We start from the raw sequence: 20,236 nt of genomic DNA on the forward strand, positions 1-20,236 counted from the left end.
CACCCTCCTCCTCCCCTTGTGTCACCCTCCTACCCACCTTGTCACCCTCCTCCCCACCCAGTCAGTGTCACCTTCCTCCTCACTTTGTGTCACCCTCCTACCCACCTAGTGTCACCCTCCTCCCCACCTTGTCACCCTCCTCCCCACCAGGGCCGGGCCGAGGCATAGGCTCGGAAGGCCGGAGCCTCTGAGTGCAGCCACCAGGGGGCGCATTCCTCTGTGCTATCCCCACCTGCCGTAGACCTCTGTGATCTCCCTGGCCGCCTGCCTGCAGCATTCATCAGCGCTATCACTGGCTGCATTATGCAATCGCCCCAGTTACGCCGGCATCCTCCTAATCACAGGGCACTGTCTGCCCTGTGACTCAAACAGCCGCGCTGTCATCAGAGAGATGACAGGCACGGCTATAGCATTGTGTTGCTAGGAAACAGCAGGAAGCCAGCTTCTGCTAGAACGGAAGTGGCTTCCTGCAGCGATGCCTGTGAGAAACGTGAGCTGTGGCTGGACTGGACAAGGGAGGGATCCCCCCCTTGTTCTCATTCAGGAAGCAGTGACCTTTCACTGTGAACACCGTGCCTTTAAGATGACTGGAGGACGGGACAGGGAACCAGCTGTTTAATGGATGCCTGGAATCACACTGGTATGGAGGGGGGAAGGGAGGTTTGATAAGGGCTGACAAACATCTGAGAGTCACACATATATAGCTGCCACTGTGAGTGACCAGATGTGTGTTCTCAGTACTGCAGTGTCTTCAGTCTAACTCCCCCTCACATACATCCTATGTGAAGTATGGGTGGAGTTATGCTGGAGCCACACAATACAATTTTTTTGGCAGATTTAACTGCCCAATCGATTATTTCCAGCATGTCCAATCTGAAGATGGATCGATTTTTTTTGAGCGACTTTCTGACTGATTTCCGTAGAAACAAATGAAAATCGGTCAGAAAATCGCTCAAAAAATCGATCTTCAGATTGGACATGCTGGAAATAATCGATTCGGCAGGTAAATCTGCCAAAAAAATGTATTGTGTGGATCCAGCATTAGACTGAGGACACTGCAGTACTGAGAAGACATCTAGCCATGTTGATGTGATTTGTGTGTTTCTGAGGGGGATGAAGGTCATACTACATTTAAAGCATACCTGACATGATAAAGGCAGAATGATTTATAGCTACACAGAGCTTCTTCTATCCTGCATTAGTCAATTACCTCCTTCGCCATCCTCCTGGACCCCAACATGTGTCCCTGTCAGCCCTGTAAAGTCTGTGACTCAGCTGAGTCGCAGACTATTGTGCAGTCATGGCTGTGCCCATCCCCCGATCGTGCTCCCATAGCTGGATGCGTTCTGCACATGTGCAGTTCGTTAAGACTGTAACTACGCTTCCGCAGACTGCTCCAAGTTACGGCACTGTGATGGAGGAGGTCCACATCCCAGAAACAGCGCATGTACAGTAGTTGACAACCCAGCTGTATCATAAACTTCAAGAGCACAGCAGATCGGCCTACAGGGGGCTGGAAAAATCCTCAGGTCGCTGACACTAACCTAGACCCTACCTACACCTAACCTAACTATAACACAGCCATTAGCAAACACCACTAACAAGTCTATTTCAGCAGCTACAGGTACCTGCTATAATACACCAGGGCTTTTTCACTGTTACCGCTGCTACAGAGCTATTCCGCTGCCCCAGTGCCCAAATTACAGGCTATGGGTAATATTTTTAGAGTTTTGACATGGGGGCACCTATAGTGGCACCCAAATGACCTGCTTTGGGGGGGGGGGGGGGGCGCACTATGGAAGCTAAGCCTCTGTTGCTGGGGATCTTTGTCCCGGCCCTGCTCCCCACCTAGTCATTGTCACCCTATTCCTCACCTTGTGTCACCCTCTTACCCACCTAGTGTCACCCTTCTCCTCACCCAGTCAGTGTCACCCTCCTCCTCTCACCTTGTGCCACCCTCCTCACTGTTCAGGGTCACCCCCCTTAGCGGTACCTAGTCAGTATCGCCCTCCTCTCCACCCAGTGTCACCCTCCCGGCCGTCCAGTGTCACCCTCCTTCCTCCCAGTGTCACCTTCTCAGCGGCACCCAGTGTCACCCTCTCACTCCACTCAGCAGTTCCATCTCACCAGCACACAGTGGGTGGGAACATTTAATGCACTTATGCCTGAGGTAACTTTTGTTGCCTTTCATATATGTATGTGTATTTCACAAGTGGGCTGCATTTCGTGTGTGGGGTAACATTAACTGAATTTTAACATGTGTGGGAGGTAATGTTTGCCTCATTTCTCATTTGCTGCATTTCATGTGTTGAATGTAACGTTTGCCTCATTGCATGTGTTGGGGAATCGTTTGCTCCATTTCATTTGTTGGAAGTAACGGTTGTTGCATATCATGTGTGGAATGTAATGGTTCTTGCATTTTATGTGTCAGAGGTAATGGTTCGTGCATTTCATGTGCCGGAGGTAATGGTTCTTGCATCTCATGTGTTGGAAGTAACGTTTGCCTCATTGCATGTGTTGGGGAATCGTTTGCTCTATTTCATTTGTTGGAATTAACGGGTGTTGCATATCATGTGTCGGAGGTAATGGTTGTTGGATTTCATGCGTCGGAGGTAATGGTTGTTGCATTTCATGTGTTGGAGGTAATTATTGTTGCATTTAATGTGTCGGAGGTAATGGTTTCTACATTTATTAGCATTTGCTACTTTGGGGTTATTGTTGCAGGATTTGGCATTTTGAGGGCGCATGATTTCTAAATGGTATGCTAATAAAAGCATCAAAAAATTTCAGCAGATTTATCATCTGCACATCCATGATGCAAATCTTTTGTTTCACCACATCATGGCTGAAACTCTGCTTTCTTATGTGTTTGGGAAACGATAAATACTGTAATTACCCTTAGATTTACTTTGCCTAACTGTTTTGGGAAGAAATTGTGGCCCACTGCCTTATTGTTACACTGTTACAGCTAGCTCCGCCCATGTGATGTCATGGCCACGCCCGTTTTTTGCAGCACTGTCGTCACTTGCACCCCCGTCCCAGGTTGGGCCAGGGACGGATCTGGGGGGGCAGACGGGTCTCTTGCCCCAGGCGCAGTTTGTTGAATTCATAAAAAGGCGGCAGAATTTGGATGGGGAATGGCAGTTTAGGCGACAAAACCTGATCTTTAGGCACCAAAACCTGACCATTAGGCACCAAAACTGGATGGGGAATGGCAGTTTAGGCGCCAAAACCGGACCTTTAGGCGCCAAAACCTGACCTTGCCCCAGACGCAACTTGGTCTAGTTCCGTCCCTGGGTTGGGCCCTTAAAAATCTGGTCACTGTAACATACAAGTAGCGTCAATGGAGTACTGAAAGGCAGGAGCAGCAGGAGAAGGTGGGCCTTTCTGTGGCTCAGAAAGAGCAGTAGCAGAATGTGCCTTCTGTTTAGCTACTGACACAGACACTGCATTACCAGCTAGCAACAAAAGAAACATTGCTTGCATATAGGAAGGCATACAACCTGGAAAAAATAACCAACATTTCAAAAAATGATAATCCAAGGTCTTGTGGTAAGATGCCTGTGTCCAAGAAGCAGTCAGGTCTGGAATCCACTAGGAATTGCTGCAGTTCTTTAAAATCAGAGCAGGATTGTGGGCAGCGATTCCTAGGGCATTTGAGATCGTTATTTCCCGAAGCTTGAAAGCAGAAAACTGTACAGCGCTTTCAATTTGCAATTCTTTTTTTTTTCTTTTTTTTATAAAACTTTATTATACTTACCAGGAGTCCTTCTTCCATCCATAGCCCTGCCCCTTGAAGGAAGGGGTTATAGGTGCTTCTCTAGGACCAATCAGAGAAGTGCCTGTAGCCTCTTCCTGTAGGTGGCAAAGCGACGGACGGAAGAAGGAAATCAAGACACCGGGCGAGTATTTCAAGTTTTATTTAAAACACAATCGCTTGTCCCCCCCCCCCCCAAAGCGCTGTATAATCGATTTGATAAGTGTTTTATGCTGCACTTATATACTTTGCATTAAAGAGCAAACAGGGATGCTCATCCAGATCCGGGTACCCGGGTAAACCCGGGTATCCGACCATTTTTACGCTATCCGGGTCAGATCCAGATCCAGATACCTGGGCCAATATCTGGATAGCTCTATCCGGGTATCTGGCCGCATAATCTGGATACCCGTGGGTACTCGCGGATATCCGACGGATATCCAGATCTGGGTACTGTAACAAGGGAGATGATGTCATTGAGCCAATCAGAGGGCTCCCAGCCACTCAGAGGGCTCCCAGCAGAAGCCCTAGCAACCAATCACAGAGAGGAACTCTGGCCAGCCCCACCTGACCTCATTTAGCCAATCAGAGGCCTCCCAGCCTAAGCCCTGGCACCCAATCACAGAAGGGAACCCTGGCCAGCCCCCCTGTGTAATAAGGACTGGCATGATGAGACAGATCGTCCTTGCTTGTGTGGCTGGCTGGCTGCTCACTGACAGACTTGCTCCAGTGCTGCTGGCTTAGCAAATGCTGCTTGTATACAGTGATAAACCTAAAGCTTTGAGTGCTAAACACCTTCACTATACTATTGTTCTATTGTTTTTTTTAGCTAGCTAGTGTAATTGTTTGATTTCATTCACTCAGTTAGGTCCTGTCTGTGTCTGTGTGTGCTGTTCAGGCCAGCAGGACAGTATAGGTTAGGGAGGGAATAGGATTACTGTGTTATTGTATTATATAATTAGTTAGTACTGCAGTTAGTTGTTAGAGAGAGTAGTACTGTGTTAGCTTACTACAGATTACTGCAGTGCTGCTGTGCTGAGCATTGTCAGTGTGACAGTTAGACAGATAGTGTGCACTGTCTGTCCTCTACTCTGCGGTCTGTCACTCCGTGCTGATTTGATTTAAAGTCCAACCCCGATTTCATTGAAGTAAAAGTACCCCACATCATCTGGTGACATCATCACGTATAAGTTGTACTATGTCTGCTGGCACTGGCAGCCGGGGGAGGGGCAGAAAGGGCAAGAGGACAGGGAGCAAAATTACGGCCACCCTCAGAAGGTCTGCCGTGTCAGTGTCGACCCCAGCGGGCAGCCTACCCTCAGTCGGCGAGCTTTTTTTCTCCAGGCACCACGATTGAACTCAGGGCTGTTAGCCGCAAGGAGTTTGAGGAGGATGTTCTGGGTTTTGAGGAGGGGGGGTATGATGTTGATGATGGGATGAAAGACCGTAACTACCATCCACAGGATGGGGATGTCAGCTCTGAAGAGGAGGATGCATCGGTGGGTTTGGCATGGAGGATCAGCATTGCAGACAGTGGCCGTGGAATGCGGGACCTACCACATCCTTCAGCCGCTACCACCAGCCGCACCACTCAACCCCCAACCGCCACAGGGAGAAAAGCCGCAGCATCCCATTCAGGCCGCAGGGGAATCTTCACCTCCCCAATCTGGCGGTTTTTCACTCTGCCCTCATTGGACAGCAAGTTTGCTATATGCAATGTGTGCAAACTACAGATGAGCAGAGGTTGTGACCCCTACAAGTATGGCACCTCCAGCTTCATCACCCATCTGGCCAACAAACATGTTGTTGAGCATGAGAAGTTCAAGAGGCTGAAGCAAGCTGGCGCTGGCTCCCACCGTCACGGTGCCACAGGCCACTGCTGCTGAAACCACCACCTATATTCAACTCAAAACACAATTGCGGTGTCATTTTTTGGAGGTTTCTGGGCTGAAAACTGTCATGTCCCAGTTGTGCAATTGGACTTTGGACACAATGTGGGCTGCACGACCGCTGTCTGGAACCTAGTCCTGATGTTAATTGACATCTTTTTTTTTTTCATTTTATGTCCACCAAATAATAAATTAGTGTTTCCCTTTAAAAAAAACATGATTCTACATGCATCATTTACCTTAAAAACCCTTTTTAAAGCTATTTAAAGGGCACTTCCGGTTTTTCTATCCAGATACCCGAATAGGTCGGGTACCCGCGGGTAATTTGGTCGGATACCCGAATTCACTCGGGTATCCGCAAGGTCAGATCCGGGTACCCGAATCGGATCCAGATATCTGGGTACCCGGATCCGGGCAGGTATTAAAAAGTACTACCCGAGCAACCCTGAGAGCAAACATGATCAAAATGCTGCATGTCCTGCATTAGTGGTAATCGCAATCACACTAATGTGTTCCCCCCACTCATTTTCATTGGCAAAGCATTTTTGGGAATTACCGGCGATTGTTGCCTATCCCAAAATTATTATTATTATTATTTTTTATTGTATTTATAAAGCGCCAACATATTACGCAGCGCTGGACAATAAATATATACAATGATACAAGGATGACATACATAGGGTTATACACATAGAACAAAGTTATACATACAAATTGTACAAAATACATGAGCATGCAATATGGGCTGGTTAGGTAGGCCCAGTAATACAAGTACAGGCTGTCATAGGACAGGAGCACATGATCCTGTAGATTACACTAGGGAGTGGAGGACCCTGCCAGAGGCTTACAATCTAAAGGGAGGGGTGGAAACACTAGGGGGGGCTGTTAAATATTCCTTAGAGAGTTACTGTGTGGTAGGAGGTGGGTAGGCCATCATAAAGAGGTGGGTTTTGAGGGCTTGCTTGAATGTGTTGAAAGAGGGAGCAAGTCTGATGGGTGGTGGAAGGGCATTCCAGAGGGTGGGGGCAGCTCTTGAGAAATCCTGCAGGCGGGCATGGGAGTGTGAAATGCGCGGGGTGGTGAGGCGAAGGTCGTTGGAGGAACGGAGGGGGCGACCTGGTGTATACTTGTGAACAAGCTCCGAGATGTAGGTAGGGCATGTTTTGCGCACAGATTTATACGCCAGGCATAGAATCTTGAAACTTATCCTGAGACGGATAGGGAGCCAGTGCAGGGATTCACAAAGGGGAGATGTGGATGCAGAGCGGTGCGAAGAATGGATGAGTCTTGCAGCCGCGTTCATCACTGATTAAAGGGGGGCAGTGCGTTTCAGGGGGAGGCCAGAAAGGAGTGAGTTACAGTAATCAAGGCGGGAGATGATGAGGGCATGGATGAGCAAATGCTGCAAATGCTGCCAAAACTGTGTTCCAACCCTCAGACACACAATGACAGATCATGCACTGGAGTAATAGCCCCAATCAGGGCCGGGACAAGGTTTACCACTAACAGAGGCTGAGCTTCCCTAGTGCCCCCCCTGGACAAAATGCATGATTCCACTTAGCAGCGTGAATAATCACTTCTAACAGTGCCTATTCACTGTTTTGAATGGTTGCATGAGCCAGTCGAGTCCTGATACCTGAAGCAGAGCCCCAGGCTCTGAAAGGGACATTCAGGAGAAGTGGGCAGGCAGCAGGACTCACGCAGGCAGAGACATCAGCAGTATCATTAAGCATAGGTGCATGAACAATTATGCCCATACATATATATACTGTATGTGTTCATATAAAGATAAGGATGCTTAATGACATCAGCAAATTTTATTCAAAAGGCACAATACAGCCACACAATTGAAAAGGTAATTATTAAACAGTTTCCAGACCGGGTCTAATAAGCCAGGGGTCCAAGAGCACATACAGTATATACATGGCCAAACACACTCAGCAATATAAACATTGATTGCAGACACATTGCTCCAGACACACTTACTCAGCACACTTACTCTTCCTGGCTGCTGCTGCAGATTACAGAGAAGGCTGGCAGCCCGCAGAGCTCTCCTCCAGCTGACAGGGGCACAGACAGCAGCTCATAGGCTACATTCTGACATTCAGAAAACCCGCGGGAGGAGGGGGCAGGTCAGTTGTGTGATAGCAAGGCAGCCTCCTAAAAAGTGTCCTCAATGCAGGGGGCGCTGTGGTCTCCTCTGATATGATTGAATGTACTGCCAGTCTACAAAAAGATAGCCGCCACTAATAGCAGACCTACAGCTTGTCCTCTAGCGTAGGAGCTGAAGGACAGAAAATGAATCAGGAAAGAGTTAACTGAAGCAGAGAAGAGATCACTGCTGGCTATTAACCACCCTGGCGTTCTGATTAAATCGCCAGGGTGGCTGCGGGAGGGTTTTTTTTAAATAAAAAAAAAACTATTTCATGCAGCCAACTGAAAGTTGGCTGCATGAAAGCCCACTAGAGGGCGCTCCGGAGGCGATCTTCCGATCGCCTCCGGCGCCCAGAATAAACAAGGAAGGCCGCAATGAGCGGCCTTCCTTGTTTTGCTTATATCGTCGCCATAGCGACGAGCGGAGTGACGTCATCGACGTCAGCCGACGTCCTGACGTCAGCCGCCTCCGATCCAGCCCTTAGCGCTGGCCGGAACTTTTTGTTCCGGCTACGCTGGGCTCAGGCGGCTGGGGGGACCCTCTTTCGCCGCTGCTCGCGGCGAATCGCCGCAGAGCGGCGGCGATCAGGCAGCACACGCGGCTGGCAAAGTGCCGGCTGCGTGTGCTGCTTTTTATTTCATAAAAATCGGCCCAGCAGGGCCTGAGCGGCAGCCGCTGGCGGTGTTGGACGAGCTGAGCTCGTCCAGACCGCTCAGCTGGTTAAGAAAAAAAAAAGAGAAACAGTTATAAATTATATTTAGATAAGAAAGTGTAATTAACAGCTGCTGGGGTCAGTGTGACAGCTGTAATAGAGAAGGTGAAGAAACTAGCAGAGCTCACTGTTGTTTGTGAATGCCTGCATTAAACTCAGCGGAACTTAGTTCTATCTGCTTTGTAATGTAAATCCCTGGTATTTCTCACATCAACTCGTATGTCCATCATACAGAGGAATGGATCATCAGGTGATAGCAGATGCCGATTGTCATAACACACCAGGAAGTGTGAGAGAGAGATGCAGGGATTGGGAAACTCTGGAATTCAGCTATTAGTGCAGAGAAGGGCGCTGGTTGGCTTTGCTGCGGGACCAGAAGAGATGTGTAACGGTGGCGGGGTCGTTTTCGTGGTCAGCGCACAAGACGCGCACTGACACAACGAAAACCCTCCACCAGCGTATGATTTTGGGAAACCCAGGCTAGGTGCTATGCACCCGAAGAGGGCAATTCCCACCGGCAGATGGCGCTGTGGAGTGCAGGCGAACACCGCCGCTGCACAGCCACAGATGCCAGATGGGAATTGTACAGAACCCGATAAACGGGGCTGAAGAGCCCGTAAAGAGAAAGAGCACAGGGACAGGATGTATGTGTGTGCACCAAACTAGCTGCCACCCAGCGACAGTGAACACACAACAGCGGAAACAAAGTGGGAATGCAATCACAAGATTGGCGATTGCCGATAGAGACACAAGACAGAGCAGGACAGCGCACAAGGGTAGCAAAGGCACAGCAAATCATACAATAAGGAGATACGGAAAATAACAAACGCTAGCTAACCGCGAACACCGCACTCATTCGCAACAGTGCACGCGGTTATGCGCGGTCTCCACGTGATAAGCACAATAGAGACAAGCACGCCTAACTAGCCATTAACAGACAAACATGAAACAGAGGACGCGAGCGCTTGCTTAACGGTTACCTCACCGAGCCTCCAGCAAGCGTAGCAGACAAGACAGACACACGAAAACAGGGACAAGCGAGAGATAGGATCCACAGCACTAGCGAAAAGTGGCTAGCGCGATCCAGGTACAGAGTAGCAGAACAGAAGGATCCCCAGCGCTAGCGAAAAGTGGCTAGCGCGATCCCAGAAGACAGAACAGAAGGATCCCCAGCGCAAGCGAAAAGTAGCTAGCGCGATCCCAGGAGACAGAACAGAAGGATCCCCAGCGCTAGCGAAAAGTAGCTAGCGCGATCCCAGGAGACAGAACAGAAGGATCCCCAGCGCTAGCGAAAAGTGGCTAGCGCGATCCCAGGAGACAGAACAGAAGGATCCAAACACACGGCAGACAGAACAGATGAGGTAGGCAGAAACAACCGCTGTTCCAACCTACACTCCAGACTCAATCAGAAGGATCCACAGCCGCTAACGCTAGGGCTTGTGCGATCCAAACACAAGACAGACGGAACAGGCAAAACAGATAATGCAATCCTAACTGCACTAGGGAACTGCCTAGTGCATCGCCACGAATTACACTAAGATAACTTCAACAAACGAGAATGGCTGACACTCCAGCAGTGTCCATCAGGAACAGACCATGGAAGGGAAATGTCCAGCAAAGCATTCTGGGAGCAGAATGCTTTTATAGTGCCAGTCATCAAAAGAAGGCAGGTAACGGATTTGCATGACTAATGTATGCAAATCCCTCAGCAACACAAGCTGCACAACTGACAGAAGGTCTCCTTTCCAGAGTCCTGCAGCAAGCAAACCTAAACAATGGTCAAAAGGCTGCCTGCCTGCGCAGGCAGCTGAGCGGATTCTCACAAGATGATTTACTTTGACATATGACTTCTTCTCTCTCCAAGTCCTGCCGCCCTTCTGATTTTATCTGGTTTTATCGCCCTAGGCCATCGCCTTTGGGGCCTTTCCAGAAATCTGGTCCTGTGTAAGATACTGTAAGTTGGCATTATTAGGGTGTGCAATTGTTGGTTTGTCATTCTATAGGACTGTGATAGTAACTCAGATGACTTAACTCAGATGAGGCAGCCAATAATGGCTGCCTCCGCCAATAATCAGGTGTATGTACAGAAGCCCCCAGGGCCCGACCCCAACCCGTGAGCAACTCACCTCCAGTGATGCCGATCCCATTGTTCCTGCTGCTAGCCCGCCCACAGTGTGACGTCACTCACGCTCCGCTTCTCGTCTCTCTGCCCCCCCCCATTTAGCACAGTGTGTCGCAAGCCATACAGCTGACACACATGTGTGCTGCCCGTTTCAGCAACGTAGACCAAAGGGATCAGGTCCTGGTCACCTGATCCCCGAAAGGCAACATCCATCAAAGGTGTGTATGCACCGTAAGGCACCAGGTGACTAGATGTCACAAACAAGTGAGCAGAGTTTGTACTTGAATGTAACTTGACATTAACTTCATGCCTTGTACACTTCACTTTTCAAAACAATGGGCCAAATTCAGTTCATTCATATTCAGTTAAGTTCATTACATATGCATATTTAGTCCTGCTTCTCCCTCCCACCTTGCTTTTTACCTTGGGCAGTCACCTGGTTGTCTACCCCTAAAAAAGCCTTTGATCATGACAGGTTCAAAGAACCACTTCTGTTCCAGTTTTCTTTGCATGTGTTGCTGTATATATTCTCCAGGATGTAAATTATATGCAAGTCAATTATTCTCCTCTTTATCAATTAAGCATTTCTCACATTATCCACATTAATATTAGTAAATGTAAATCCAATTGTAGCTGCAATAAACCAGTATTTATGCATTTTTGTTATTATTTTAACCAGTTCACCCCCAAGGGTTTTTATCCTAACGGACCAGAGCAATTTTCAGTTGTCAGCGCTCCTCCCTTTTATTCCCTAATAACTTTATTACTACTTATCACAAGAAAATGATCTATACCTCGTTTTTTTCGCCACCAATTAGGCTTTCTGTGGATAGTACATTTTGATAAGAATTTTTTTATTCTAAATGCATTTTAATGAGAAAAACAGAAAAAAAAAAGAAAAAAAATCATTATTTCTCAGTGTTCAGCCTTTATAGTTTTAGTTTCAACAAACTTTTATTGGGCACTTACGTGCCAGGTTGCATAATCAACAGAACATAGCGGCATTGTACAGAGAATCTGCGTCTGCCCAACATGGGCTACAGACATTTAAGGTTACATGGGGTTTAAATAACAATTACACTCTCATAGATTAACAGTAAATGTATGCAAGATAATATAAGATAAAAACACAGAATAGGGGGATAAGAACATCACGGCCTGTTCCACTAGAAAATTATGGGTAGTCGTATCTAGCGTTTTGAGATATACTAATGTGGCGTTTATGATTTCCAGGTATTGTAGGTGTTTACAGAGGAGGGGTGTTGAAAGTAGACTGATAGAGCCCAATCAGGTATAGGGGACGAGGTCTAGTTGCATTTGAACCCCTTTGGATAATTTGTTTGATGCCCAGGGGTCCCAGACCTTCTGGAAATGAGGTAGTCTGTCATTGAGTATAGCGTTAATACGTTCGCAAGTCATAATAAGGTTTATTCTCTCAAGGACTTGCAGATATGCAAGGTGGGGGGAGTTCCAGTTTGCAGCAATGTGCGTCTTTGTTGCGGAAGTTATGAATTGGACAAGTTTATGTTGGGCATGCAACATTGTTTTTGGTCTATAGCCTAAAAGCAAAATTTTCGGGTCGAGAGTAATAGGTTTAGGGATTAGTTTATTGATTAGGAGACGAATCCTTCCCCAGAGGCGGGAGACCCTTGGGCATGAAAACCATGTATGGTACATAGTGCCTATAACATTGCAACCTCTGAAACAGAGAGAACTCTTTGTCGGGTCTATTTGGTGTATTCTTAGGGGGACTAGGTACGTACGATGCAACAGGCGTAGGGACACTTCCATATTAGTGGTTTGCAAGCTTCCTCTAGATAGGGTCTCCAGGCACTGGGACCACTCATCATCGTCAAGTTTGGTACGGAGATCAGACTCCCATTGTTTTTGATACTGGTGTGTATAGTTGGGTGGTGGGGCATTAAGCATGGCATAAAGGTATGAAAGTACACCCTTCTGCATGGGGTCATGTGAGCATATGCTTTCAAAGCGCGTAGGTTGGATAAATGTACCCGGCTTGGCTAACTTTGAGAGGAAATGATATAGTTGTCGTACGTTGAGCCAAGCTGAGGCCCGGGGTTTTGTAATGTCTATTAATTGGCTCCAAGTGGGGATCATTCCTCTGGTTAGGTAGGTCTTTATTGTGGGATTCGTTTCTGTAGACCACCAAGAGAATGACTGAGCCTGAAGACCCTCGGGGAAGTCCGGGTTGGACTTGATTTCCGTTAGTATAGAGGGGGTAAATTGGAGAGAGATCAGGGCTCTAGTTGACCTCCACAACTTCAATGTGTTGTAAGTTATAATGGAGTTAGCTCGCACTGAGCTTATATCTTTAGTATAAGACCATAATATACCCTTCCATGTGAGGGGGGATATGAGAAGATTTTCGAGGGAAACCCATCTGGGATTGTGGTCTTCACTGTAAATGGTTGGAAGGATCGCGAGTTGAGCTGCTTTATAGTACAAGTATAGGTTAGGAACAGATAGGCCTCCTTCCTTTTTATGCCAACACAGTATTTTACAGGATATTCGGGGTTTTTTGTCAGCCCATATGAATTTAATTATTTCTTTTTGAAGTGGCAGTAAATCAGATTTTTTGACTGGGGTTGGGAGTACCCTAAAGTAGTATAGGATTTTAGGAAGGAGGGTCATTTTCACACTCGCGATCCTTCCTGCCCATGAGATACTAAACTTGTTCCACGACCTGAGCAGAGCGACCAGTTCCCTATACAGGGGTATATAGTTCTTGGTATATAGTTGGGTATAGTCATTGGTAAGTTTAATTCCTAGGTATTGCGTGTAGTGTTCGCGGTGTTGGAAATTGAATTGGTGTGAAATGGCTTGGGCCTGGGTCCTTGTGTAGTTACAATACATTGCCTCTGATTTTTCATAATTAAGCTTTAGACCAGAGAGTCCTTCAAAAAATTTCAGGGCTTTCATTAGGTTGGGGATTGATATGTGAGGGTTAGTGATTGTAAGGAGTATGTCGTCGGCGAATAAACTAAGTTTAAATTCTTCACCTGAAATCTTATAGCCCTGGATTGAAGTATTTTGCCTAAGATAAGATGCCAGCGGTTCTATAATAATTGCGAATATAGCTGGGGATAGCGGGCACCCTTGCCTAGTCCCTCTTTGTATAGTAATAGGAGTGTTAGGGGATCCGGGTAGCTTAAGAGTTGCGTGTGGAGAAGAGTATATTTGAGCGAGCCAATGTACGTAAGAGTCTGGCAAGCCTAAATATGATAGGACATCAAACATGTAGGGCCAAGAGATCGTATCGAAGGCTTTTTCAATGTCTAGTGTCAGTGTCATAAGTGGTCTTTTGGTTCTGTTTGCATGGGCGATTATGGTGGTATTTTTCCTAATGTTGTCTGTGGCTTGTCGGAAAGGGATGAAGCCAACTTGGTCATTTTTGACAACAGAGGGAAGAATATTATTTATTCTGCGGGCCAAAATAGCGGTAAAGATTTTATAGTCTATATTAAGAAGGGAGATTGGCCTGTAGTTCTTAGGTTGTAGGGGGTCTCTGTTGGGCTTCGGGATTAAGGTGATAAAAGCGTCCAGAAATTCTGGGTGAGTAAGCTCGGATTTCCGCAGGGTGTTTAAAAAGGCTTGAAGGTGCGGGCAGAGTAAACCTTGAAATTTTTTATAATAGAGAGCCGTTAGGCCATCCGGGCCTGGGGCTTTTCTGTTTTTAAGTTTTCCGATGGCGGTATATATTTCTTCGGAGTTTATAGGGGCATTCAATAGGTTTTTAGCGGCTTCCGCCAGTTTTGGGAATTGTATTTGACGGAGAAAGTTGGAGACTTTTTGGTGTTGGGGTGGGGTTGTGTCGGAGTATAAAGATTGGTAGAAGTGGTGGAAGGTTCGCAAGATCTTATTTGGGTCACTAGTGACTTGGCCTTGTTGGGTCCTAAGTTTGTATATTGTGTTAGTTTTATGGGAGTTCCTCAGTTTGGCTGCGAGCCAGCTGTCTGGTTTGTTTGCATATTTATAATAGTTAGCTTTTGTCCAAGTTAAGGCTTTTTCAACTTTATCTGATAGGAGGATATGCATTTGTAGTTCTACGTCTTTTATTTGTTTCAATATGAAGTTAGAGTGCTCGGTTTGGTGCAGAGATCTAAGACGCTGGAGTTTGTATGAAAGGTTGGCTATGTCTTCGAACCTTTTCCTTTTCTTTTGAGCCCCAATTTGGATGAGTTTACCCCGTATGACGGCCTTGTGAGCCATCCATAATGTGGGTGGGGAAATGTCAGGTTGGTCGTTTTCTGAGAAGTACTGTTGAAGACAGGATTGTACTTCTGACCGTGTCTTAGCACTAATGAGTAGAGATTCATTTAAGCGCCATATGCGAGGTTTGGCAACGTCAGCATGTAAGTCAAAACAGGCTAAGAGGATATCGTGGTCAGAGAGGGGTGTGGGTATATGTCTGATGTAGGCCAGATGAGGGACTGTTGATGTAGTCACCAGGAAATGGTCAATTTTGGCATAGGTGCGATGGGCTGCGGAGAAGTGAGTATAGCCTTTTTTGTCTCCATGGAGTTCCCTCCATGCGTCAACAAGGAAGTTGTTTTCCATAAGGGTTTGAAGACGATTCCTTTGTGTTTTAGTTAATTTGTCCGGTGATGGTTTGGATTTATCCAGCTTTTCATTTAGCGTTAGATTAAAATCACCGCACCAGATAAAGATTGTATTAGGTTGAGTGGGGATTTTCTTTTGGATGAGTTGAAATGTCTTAAAAGCTTGGTCAGGGGGTGCATAAGAGCTAATGAGGTGAAGGTGCCAGGAGTAGAGCGAGCCAGTCATAATTATGTACCTACCCTCGGTGTCAATTTGTGTACTAGCTATTTCTAGGGGAAGATTTTTATGGACTAGTATCATTACTCCTCTGTGTTTTTTAGGGGCATTAGCTACAAACTTGGTAGTATAGTGTTTATGGAGAAAGTTGGGGCATGAGGTTGTGGAAAAGTGTGTCTCCTGTATACATATTATATCAGGGTGGTGTCTGCTCAGGTCGTGGAATAGCTTCCTCCTCTTTTGTGGGGAGTTGAGGCCCCGTGCATTAAACGATAATACCTTTAGGAAAACTTTGCTAGTCGAAGGTATCAACATGGTATGGGAATATTGCTAAATCTATGATACGTGCTATAATGGTTGTGGGTAGCGGGGTCGGCCGTGAGGTGAGGTTGGGGTATGAGAACGTAATCTCTAGGATTGAAAATACAATCCTATCGTAGTGGGGATGGAAGAGTGAAGGCTTATTAGTGCCTTCCTCTAGCATACCACAATGTGTGGGTGCAGCAAGAGAACCCTGAACGGCAAAGGGTTGGTTCTTATTGCTTTACATAGGGCGGCTATATTTGTGGGACTTAAGGATCAATGAGGAGTCTCAAAAATATTTCCTTATGACTCGAGGTTTTACCGTCCTTGCCCCGTAAATTAGTTCCTTAGACCACCAATGTGAGAGAACAGGTTAAACATCAAAAATAAACATCAAACTGAACATCAAAAAAAAAAAAAAAAAAAAATATTGGCGGTTAAAGATTCAGTTCCTCCGTGTAAGTATACATGGGGGACAAGCCACATCTCCAGGAGGTCCCCAGGCAGGTCTCCTCGGCTCGAGGAGCACGCCCGGGCCACCCCCCCAACCAGAGAGAGGAGAGAGAGAGCAGCCCGGGCGGGCCCCCCCGGCCTCCACCCCAAGCCCAGGGTACCAAGCCAGAGAGGAGAACCGCCCCAGGGCATTGATAACAGGGTGTTTTGTAAAGTGATTAAAAATAACTAATATACGTATCCTCGGGGCCTATAGGCGATATACCTGGTGTCCAGATGCAATATTTATGCAGATTTCTGCTTCAGACTCTATTCCCAATGAGAGACAATGTAACATCTCATCTCCCCCGTGTCGGCACCAGACAAGCCCCTTCGGCCGAAGGACGCACATGGGCACCCCATCCACCAACTAGGGTCAAGGGTGGGAGTGCCCACGCCCGCCCCCCCGGCCTCCACCACCAGGTCCAGGGTCCACACGGGGAAGAGGCGAACTTCCTTACATCAGCATAGCCTTGAAGTACCATAGAAAAATTGAACGTATGCTAACAATATTAAAGGCATTATTGAGTCTTAAAGTGCGGCACAGTTTGATAGCCCAATACTCAAAGGGGCTGTGCTTACCAGGGAACAAGTATAGGAGTAAAAAACAAAAAGGAAAAACAGGATTGTTCTGATGGTCAGTCACTGTTAGTAAGTGGAAAAAGGACAAGCAGGGTTTATAGGTGGATGTGAGACATTTAGATGGCACATTGGCATGGGTCAGCGGCCTCTAACTGGGCCTTACTTGCAAACTGGGGCTCGGACGGGGAAAACCGTAGTGCAGAACGTTTTAGTTAACTCACGGACTGCGAACAGACGAGTCCTGGGAGGATGAGGGGCCCGCTCCCCCGGGTCTTCTTCTATTTACTGTGTGCCATTCCCTCTCTGGTCTTGTGAGCCCCTGTGGTGGTGGTTGGGCATATTGTTGCAGTAGAGGGTCAGGGGCTTCAATCCTAATATCTGCTTCTTCCAGTATGAGCCTTCCCTCTTCCAGAGATTTTACATGATGGGAGATGCCGTTCATTTGGAACTGCAGTCCAAAAGGAAAAGTCCATCTGTACTTGATATTCTCTCTGATGAGGGACTGAACGATCTGTCGCATGGATCTTCGCTTTTGTAACGTAAGCGGGGACAGGTCAGCATAGAGGCGCACTGACTGTGGAACACCTGGTAGGCTAGTGAGGTTCCGTGCTGCAGTCATAATTCTCTCCTTAGTGTCATAATAATGGAATTTCAAAACGATATCCCTGGGGAGGTCAGGATTGCGCGGTCTTCCAAGCGCCCTGTGGATTCTGTCTAGGCGAAAGTCAGCGGGATCAGTTTGCGGAAGGAGGGTCGCAAAGAGGTTTAAAGCTGCTTCTTTAATGTCCACAACGCTCTCAGGCAGGCCTCGGATACGGATATTTGAGCGCCTCGCCCTATTTTCGTAATCTTCAAGGCGCGCTTCTAGGAGGGCTATTTTGGCATCCTGGTTGTCTAGCCTGGTATTGTCAGATTTCAAAGCATCAGCACAGGCATCCACCCTTTGCTCCAGGTCATTTACACGGCCCCCAATTTCGTGCATCTGGGCAGAGACTCCAGCTATTGCTGTTGCTAGTTCGTTGCGCAGCATTATTTGGAATTCTGCAAGGAGCTCTGCATTAGATCCCCGCACGGCTAGATGTGCTGCCATAGGCTCCTGAAGTTGGCCTGGGGGTGCTACAGATTCCTGAGATGTCGGTGGGGACAGCGGAGGACCGCTTGCGGATGATGATACAGGCCCTAGGTTACGGTCCGGCGTGGAGGCCGGTAGAGGCTGCCGCTCCGCTTGATGAGCGGGGGGAGACCTCCTTGCAGGGCTGGAGGTTAGTGGCGACCCTTGCTGTGATGGGGCTGTGGGCGACTCACGTGGTGCTGGAGAGCTGCGATCTGAGGCCTGGCTGGAGGTGGGTGACGCGGCCATCTTGTTTTTCTCCTTCCGTTGCTTCTTAGTTAGGAGCTCGGCTATAGATGGTTGGGCAGCGGATTCCCCCGTCTTCTTTCCTCTCCTGGACATATTAGTAAGTGGTCCTCAGTGAAGTGGCGGCTGGTGGGGCCCTTTAGATGGCGTTATATCGTCCTTTATTGCCGCTCAGGCACGGAGCTCACACGGAGTACATCTACTTCCGTTGGCGCCGCGCATGCGCCCCCCTCCTTTATAGTTTTAAAATTAAACATTCTCCTGTGGATAAAACAAACACGTTTTATTTGCCCAGTGGTCCCGATAATTAAACCGTTTAGATTATGTCCCTACCACAATGTATGGCGACAGTATATTATTTTGAAATATAAGTGGTTATTTTTCTGTTTGTTCTGGCCATAATTACAAGCCCCTATGTAATAAATTAAAATTAATTTTCCCCCATAAAATATAGAATAAAAAAAGCTGAGTCCCTAAGGCAACTATTTTTTTTTTTTTTTTAAGCTGATTTTTTTTTTTTACAAGTGTTTTTTTTGGGGGGGAGGGTTGGAAGTGTAATTTTATTAATGATGTGTATATACTTGAAAATGTATGTATTTTGTAGGTGTAATATACTTTTTGGCCACAAGATGGCGCTGGTGAACACTCATAGGACGTGTTCACTTTTTTTTTTTTTTTTTTACACACTTTATTAAACTGTTACATTTCCTGTTTATGTGAATGGACGTAGCCGCTGTTCGCGGTCACGTCCATTCACTCCAGGCACTGCGATTGGGTAGAGGACTGTTCAGTCCTCTTCCCCAATCGCCCAGCACGGGATCCCGATGGTAATGGCGGCGGTAGCGGCGGACACACGGCGGTAGCAGCGGCGGGAATGCGCGACGTATTAAAACGTCATGTTGCTGTTAATAGCGGTAAGCATGACGTTTTAATACGTTAGGATGGCGGTAAATGGTTAAGTAGAACATTAACGGCTAATTCTTGTGGTTTTAATGCAAGGTGTATCTCTGTTTTTGCCACTACATTATCTTTTGCTTGAAAAAGTACAACACCACAATTACTATGCAAGCATAAAAATAATGTGAGCAACAAATAGTTTTATATTAACAATTGTGGGATGACTCTAGTGTGCTTTTCTTCCGAGTAGCTGTGCAATATTCTTACAAAAGAAATGTCATTGTCACTAAACTTTTGCATTTATCTGTTACATGTGAGTGTAGATGTAAATTAATTAATGTAAACCTAGTATGATTCATTCATTTTTAAGATAAGAAAATGGTTAATTATTACCACATTCCAGTTAAAGAAAAGGCTTGTTCTTTCATGTTGTAAAGGTATAACACAACTGCATGTTCACACTGATATCATAGGTCTTGCCTTACCAGAATGAGTCAGGAAGTTCTTTCTGGTGATTCCTGACAGTTAACAAGCATTTGTCATTAAACAGGGGGAACCTTTTGTGACCTTTTACCAGCCTTGCTTGTGACGTTTAAGCGATTCATCTGACTCTTAGATCAAGACCACTCACAAAACTCACGCAGTGAATATGTCATAACTGATACAAGTAACACATAAAATGGCTCATTTTGCCCACAGACACGTATTTAAAGATGCATTTCAAATGACTGCTAACCATTCTAGAAGAAGTAAAAGGAGTCCACCACAGTCTCCTCCCCCAGACCACATCAGAACTTTCCTTCAGTTTAGTGACGTAAGCATTCTGAAAACATAGACAGTTGTTACAGAGTTTGTTTACAATAACATGAGGCATCCTTTGCTTTGTCTGCTTTCAGGCAACATTCACCAAGATACTCTGATGACACAGTAGGTCCTGTGTCTCTAGTGCATGCATTTTCACAGAGTAGCAACAGTTTACAGGAGCTTGCCATCATTTTGGATAAGGGGAAATCATAAGAAGATCCTGTTTAGGATTACTATTTGTACTCTAATGAGTCACAATATGCTAGATTCATAAGAGCCAGATGTCACAGCTGACCCAGACAAAGTACTCAGACAGATCCCACGCGTTTCATGTGTCAGCCTCACATCCATTCATAAAACGGTCTCCTC

The 20,236-nt window shown here is 46.6% G+C and overlaps 1 long non-coding RNA gene across 1 annotated transcript in view; it reads left to right on the top strand.

The window, feature by feature from the left end:
- Positions 1 to 544: 544 nt before the first annotated feature.
- LOC137517531 (uncharacterized) overlaps positions 545 to 20,236 on the top strand; it is a 98,515-nt gene continuing 78,823 nt past the window's right edge. Inside the window, exon 1 of the long non-coding RNA XR_011020558.1 lies at positions 545 to 640. This is a non-coding gene — a long non-coding RNA (uncharacterized lncRNA). The remainder of the gene's footprint in view (positions 641 to 20,236) is intronic.

This window comes from Hyperolius riggenbachi, chromosome 5, assembly GCF_040937935.1.
Source record: "Hyperolius riggenbachi isolate aHypRig1 chromosome 5, aHypRig1.pri, whole genome shotgun sequence".
NCBI classification, from domain to species: Eukaryota; Metazoa; Chordata; class Amphibia; order Anura; family Hyperoliidae; genus Hyperolius; species Hyperolius riggenbachi.